The 6,389-nt window shown below is 43.5% G+C and overlaps 1 protein-coding gene across 1 annotated transcript in view; it reads right to left on the bottom strand.

Moving 5' to 3' along the window:
* Nucleotides 1–4,502: 4,502 nt before the first annotated feature.
* Nucleotides 4,503–6,389, bottom strand: part of LOC115649758 — a 35,963-nt gene continuing 34,076 nt past the window's right edge. Inside the window, exon 12 of the mRNA XM_030558685.1 lies at nucleotides 4,503–6,348. The gene's annotated coding sequence lies outside the window, so the exon portion shown is untranslated. The remainder of the gene's footprint in view (nucleotides 6,349–6,389) is intronic.

The raw sequence follows: 6,389 nt of genomic DNA, 5'->3' as shown, positions 1-6,389 counted from the left end.
CTCGTTGTGTGGACGGGTGCAGGGTTAAATCGGTTTAACGCTGCTAAATTCGGTATAAACACGTAGAGTAGACTAGGCCTCAGTTTCATGGCTTCTCAACTCTCTTGTGAGCCAAAGATAAATCCTTTCAGGTGGCCACTGTAGCTCATCTGACTAACCTGGGGTGTCAGAAGTCGCTTGGAAATACAATGTGATTCATAATTACACTACGTCACCCCCACTGATAATTAAACGGAGCCCCTACAGTAGCTGTAAGAGGGTTATCTACCAAGCTATACTGGGAACAGACGAAACTAGAGCTGGTCTCAAGGCACAAAATTCAGATCCAGCTCCCAGCAGCCCTATATAAGCTTGCAGGCTGTGTCTGTAGAAAGCCCCTCCCAGGTGGGGAAGGTAGGCAAATGGTAACAGTGAGTCAGCAAAACCCACTAACCCTTTCCCTTCACTGAGGACCCAAACCTGTTAGCTGGGCGAGTGGTTTCAGATTAACATTGTCAGCCTGTCACTAGGCTGTTTCACATGCCTTCCTCAGCAGTTCTTAATAGACGCTCCCTCAGCATCCCACGGGATTTGTATCTCTATGAATGATATGGGGTGGAATTGTGCTCACCCACATAGAGCTTAAGTATATGTGAAATGTACAGATGACCTACAGGAGTTTGAAGCCCTCTAGCCTTTTAAGTAGTGAACAGAGAAGGTGCACAGCTGGGCTGTGTCTGCAGTGTACACCACCTTCACTGGGATGGGAACCAGTTGATCAGCACAGTTCACTGCCACTGCCCTTTCCCATCCCCAGCCTGTCCCCTGTCCCAGAGCCCCTCCCTACTGCCATAGAAAGATATTGTGGCAGTGCTCCATGGTACACAGGGCCACAGGTTCCCCTCCTTTGGGGCCTCCTGCCAGGGTTTGTTTGTCACACAAGCAGTGCAGGAAGCCATGCAATTGCTTTGGCAAACACAATCCTGGTTTACTGTAAAAATCCCTCCCCCCACATGCCCCTCACCAAAAAACTCCTGTCTCAATGCTGTGCTCTAGTTCCAGAACCATGAATTACCGAGATGGTTCCAAAAAGTCTGTCACAGCAGAACATGAGGGGCTCCAGCTCCAGCCAAACAGCAGCCATGGAACACACATGATGCATCGTCTTCTAGCAATCAGTGATTCTATTCTGTGCAAGTCACAAGAGGAAATGAGAAGAAAGGATCTCTCAGAAAAGCTGAGATGATTAAACCTGTTTAAATCCTAGGAACCAATGTTATCTCCCTTTTAAAGTCCTGGTGCCAGTGGTCTCATGAGGTGACTTTAATGGGAGCAGAACCCCTGCGCCTGACGCAGGGAGGGGCTGACCATCCTCTGTTCCCATTGACTGGGGCGAATTGAGGGGAGGAATTCCTCATCCACTGCACACCTATATCCCACGCAAGCATCATAAGCCCCGCAACCAGTGTATCAGGGGAGTGGAGACAGTTCATTGTCTGGGGAGTCTGGAGTGCTGAGAGCTACAGAGATTCTATGCTGCTATAGACCATGGAGCAGCCCACTGGCAGCTCCGAGTTGCTCTAATTTAGCTCTAAGGTACAGGACGTCCTGGCTACTTTAAAATTTATCAGCAAGACAAGATGGGGGAGGTAATATCTTTTTGTGGGACTTTCTTCAGATCTGGGAAACTAATTCAGAGTGTCACAGCTAAGCACAAAAGGGAACACGTTGTTTAGCACAGTCAGTTAATACATATTGCAAGGGGCCATTCCAGGTGAAGTGGCCTGTTAATACTCCAGTCATAGGAAGGGAAGGGGGGAAGGGCAGCTGAAGGGGGTTGTTTAGTGGATTGTGAATTGTAATAAGTCATAAATCCAGTGTCTCTACTATTCAGTCCATAATTTTAAGTGTCTAGCAAAGTTATGAATATAAACTCCCAGGCTCATCATTTGAACGTGTTGTGCAGGTTTCCTTTGAGAATGAGGACTGGGAGGTCAGATACAGAGTGATCACTTTGTGAACAGTTTTCACCCACAGATGATAGGGTGTTTTTGTCTTTTATCATTTTTCTGTGCGAGTTCATCTGAGTGCATAGCGAGTATCTCATTTCAGCCACTTAGTTGCTATTGGGGCATTTAGTGCACTGGATGAGGTACATCACATCTTGTGATAGGGATGTATAGGATCCAGGGATCTTGAAAGGTGGATTGTGGGGAGTGTTGATCATTGTAGAAGCAGAGATATGTTTCCAGGTTTTGCATCTTTTGTTGTGGCAGGGTCTGGTGCCGCTTTGAGTAGGTGTGTCATGGTGTGTGGAGAGCTTGTTTCTGATGATGAGCTTGGAGAAGTTGGGGGGGTTGTTTGAAGACTAGAAGAGAGGTTCAGGAAAGATTTCTTTCAGGATGGGGTCCTCATCAAGTATGGGTTATAATTTTTTGATGATACCCTGTATGGGTTCCATTGTGGGGTGGTAGGTGACAACTAGGGGTGTATGGTCGGAGGCGGGGGGATTATATCTCTATTGAAGTATGTTTTCTCAGGTTTTTTGTGTGGCCTGTTCCATGATGTGATCTTCTTCTCTGGTGGAGTGTCCTTTGGTGCTTGCACTGGCCCCTACACAGTCCAGAAATAACGGTAAAGCAGGGCAGTTAAAGCCACTCTTGTCCCCAATCCTCCTGGAAGCACAGCACAGACGGGTTTATATATGTCACAGGATTATGTCTAGAAAGTCCATAGGATTGAGATCTTTATCAGAGCAGGGCAGATTCACCTCCAAACTCTGCAGTCCAATATGTGGTGAATAAGTCTAAGCGTGCATTTTTCTTCATTTAAGTTTTATTTGAATATTTTATGGCTCCATTGCAAAATGAGAAGAGAAATTTACAATGAAGAAATATTAGTTAAAATAAATATATTTCATATGCAGCTATATATTACAGAACACATTGTATATATATACACAGACAGGACTTACATTACATTGTGTTCCAATACACGCCAGTTTCCAATTTACATGTATTTATTTAGTAAACATAAAACCCTTCTCTGAATGTGACTATCAGATAGAGTAGAAGCAACTAATTATCAATATTTATTTGGAAGAAATCTTTCCAGTGCTGTGGAATGTATTTTTAGACCAACTATAATCAGGCTGTCCAAGCGGTTTTGTGTGTTTTCATTTATTTTCTCTGTAATGCTTGTTGATTTAAATATCAATAAACATGGGCTCACTATAACCCTATCTCCAAGAAACTATAAATATAATGTATTTCTCACCCCTGGAAATAAATCCGTAAATCATAGCACAGAAGGATGACTATTGTGACTGGCTTGATATACCCAGCACAATTCAGAGCGCAGCCCTGTATGTTTTGACAAATGTCTATATTTCTTTGTGTGGCAAGAAGTTTGAGGCTGGATGAGCTGGGTGCAACATGCAGACTGTATTGTCTTCCAGCCTGTGCAAAATGGCAGTGAATTTTTTTAATTGCTTTCCTGAGTGGCTTATAAGCCAATTAAATGTTTAGCTGGACTAAAAATTGCACATTTCTCTAATACCGGGACCATCTTAAACTTTAGAAACTCTGTTTTCAAACAGAGGAGTCAGCTGTCTTGGAAGAGTAGCCAGATTATTGACTTTTGTTAGAATGCTCTTCCTAATCTTTTAATAGCTGAAATTGACTTTTATGATTTTGAAGTTCTCACAATTCATTCAAAGCAATGAAGAGTCTATTGGGGATTACATTTGGTCCGTGGGAATCGAAGACGTGCTCAGTATCGTACAAGACAAAAATTATATTAATACTCCCCCTCCCCTATTTCCAGTCCCTGTGAGGCTCACAAAGTAAAGGCACCATTCTGCAAAACCTTACAACCCAAAGAGGTGCTTACTACTCACCCCAGTAGTAGGTAACTGCATGATTGGGTCCTAGAACACAGACATAGATCAGGACCAATTACCTCCACCAAAGCTCCCCTCCCATCTACTCTTGACAATTAGCAATATGGGAAGGACACGGTGGGTGTGAGCCCCTGAAACCTGTTTGCAATCCCCAAAGAAAGATAAGGCTTTTTTTTCCCCTTCATCTAATTGTTTAATGTTGGGCTGCGAAAAGTATTTTGTCTTTACAGGCCTCAGAGAAGAACAGGTCTTTAGGAGGAGGTTAAAAAGGGAAAGGAAGGGCCAGCTGCCCTTGTATTGGCCATGGAGGAAGGCGTGAAGATGTGCCTGGAGAAATAAACTCAGAAGGCTGTGAGTGGAGCTGTGCGAATAATGGATTTTCTGGTTCGTTGGCCATTCTGGAAAATTAAAAACACCAAACCGCTTGGGTTGAACTGAAACTGTTCAAAATTTTTGGCAAAACAAAAAAAGTTGGGAAAAAAATATAGTGGCAGGTCAAACAAAATGTTTGTTTCACTGCTGACCACGTCTGACTGTTTTCCACATTTTCAAAACAGTCATTTTGAGCTGAAAAATCAAAATGTTTCATCTTTTTTGAAAGGAAACATTTTGATTTTCTCTGAGTCCTTTTTAAGGGATTTTGTTTCTTTTTCTCACCAATTTGACCAAACCAACACAAATTCACGAAATGTTTTTGTGTCCCTGAAGAGGCGGGGCACATTGGCCGACTGACATGGAAAGGACATGGGCCATGTTAACAGATCAGATCCAAGGCATAGGCCAGGGCAGAGCTGCACAGGGAAAGGTGAATTAAGAGTTTAAGCTGAGATGGCAAAGGGAGAGCAACTTTTTTGGTATGATGTTGTGCCACCTGTAGACTAGTTAATGAACAACCTCTGTAACTCAGCTGATGTTTGTTGGTCCTTGAAAGGTCACTTAAACAGATTACATGGTAATTCTAAAGTTGTTTGACTTGTTTTTTAAAAACCACATATTTGCTGTGTCACCTTACTTGGAACAGGTCTATTGGAACTACTTGTAGAGTGAGGTACCATTCACCAGGAGTAAGGAAGCAGAATCTGGCCTTTAAAAGCTAGTTTATTGAAAAAATGAGCTTTCTGACTCAGCAAAGAGCACAGATGAGAGTTTATAGTTCTGTGGTGTGACACCTTTTAAAATTTCATTTGGATTTAGGGGACTTTCCCCCAAACATCTCACAGGGCAGCTTGATTACAAGTTTTTCATACACACAAAAACCAACCAACTTGCTTCTCTTGTTCCGCTGATAATTAATCATGAGTACACTGAACTGCCAATAAAACAGAGGTGAAAGCTCATGTTTGAGGAAGCTGTCACTGCTGCAGAATGGCTGTCTATGAGAGTTGAAGGGTGTCTGATATAGCAGTTCTTTTCTGCACAGCTAATTTGTTTACACTTGTCAGAGAGCACCAGAATGGCAGTGACCTATATTAACACAATAGCAAATGAGGCCTTGAACCAAACCCAGCTCTGAGATTATGACCAGCCTATGCATGGGCAAAAAGAAGGGCTATTATTTTCCCATACTGTGCTTCTTGTCTATTCACATCTGAAAGCAGTTCACACTGACCCAGAGGATTAGCGGAAACAGCTATTTTAATTGTCCGCTGCACATGAGATTTCCACAGCAAAAATTCCCACGTTAAAGAAATTAGAGCTTTACAGCAGGGAAAATTTTCAGTAAACTGAGTTATACGGATGGAAAGCCAAACTTAGCTCTGAAGCCAGTTATAAAAATGAAGATACTAATTACACTATGTCCACAATCCATTGCAATGGGCTACTAGGCACTGAGGTAAGTTCTGTGCTATTAGTATGGCTTTCCATTTAAGCAACTGAATGAGACACAAAAGCTAAGTGCCACATCCTGCTTCCCCTCTGTGGGCGCACAAGGCCCCAACTGCTGTGGAAATGCCGGCTGAGCAGGATGCTAGTTGGCAACCATGTGCCAGAAGGGTTCTGCAGCTCTCTGCATGCCGCAGACCATGCTACATAGTGGCTCTCTGTGCAGGACTGTGGAAAGGAGCATTGTGGGAGGAGTGGGGAAATGGCAGGGGCTTACTGACCCAATCGCCTACCAAAGCAAGATGTGGCTCTGTCCAGTGCTTCTCTCCCTAGCAGCCATAGCCCAGCTAAGCAAGAATCTAGCTGCAGGTTTCAGGGAGGATTCTACCCCACTAACCATGTGCATTCCTCCTTTCAGTTGGACTTTGTGCAGTGAACCACAGGTTGGGTTTATGTGATCTTCTTGTCATGAACACTCTGGCACATGTTCTCCCATGGCCTACGGGCTGTTTTCAGCAGACAAATACTGTTTGCTATTTCTCGTAACTTTCAAGTAGCTGTGATCTCAGATGTTGCCTGATGATGATGATGGAGCCTTTGTGACCCAGGCAAGGAGGGTGGCTTCTGACTTTCCAATATTAGACCTGAGTGAAAGAAAGGAAATGTTTGTGAAACTGAAATAAAA

This window comes from Gopherus evgoodei, chromosome 4, assembly GCF_007399415.2.
Source record: "Gopherus evgoodei ecotype Sinaloan lineage chromosome 4, rGopEvg1_v1.p, whole genome shotgun sequence".
In the NCBI taxonomy this organism is placed as follows: Eukaryota; Metazoa; Chordata; order Testudines; family Testudinidae; genus Gopherus; species Gopherus evgoodei.
The sequence above is the reverse complement of the archived record's forward strand: the minus strand, read 5'-3'. Positions and strand labels throughout refer to the sequence as shown.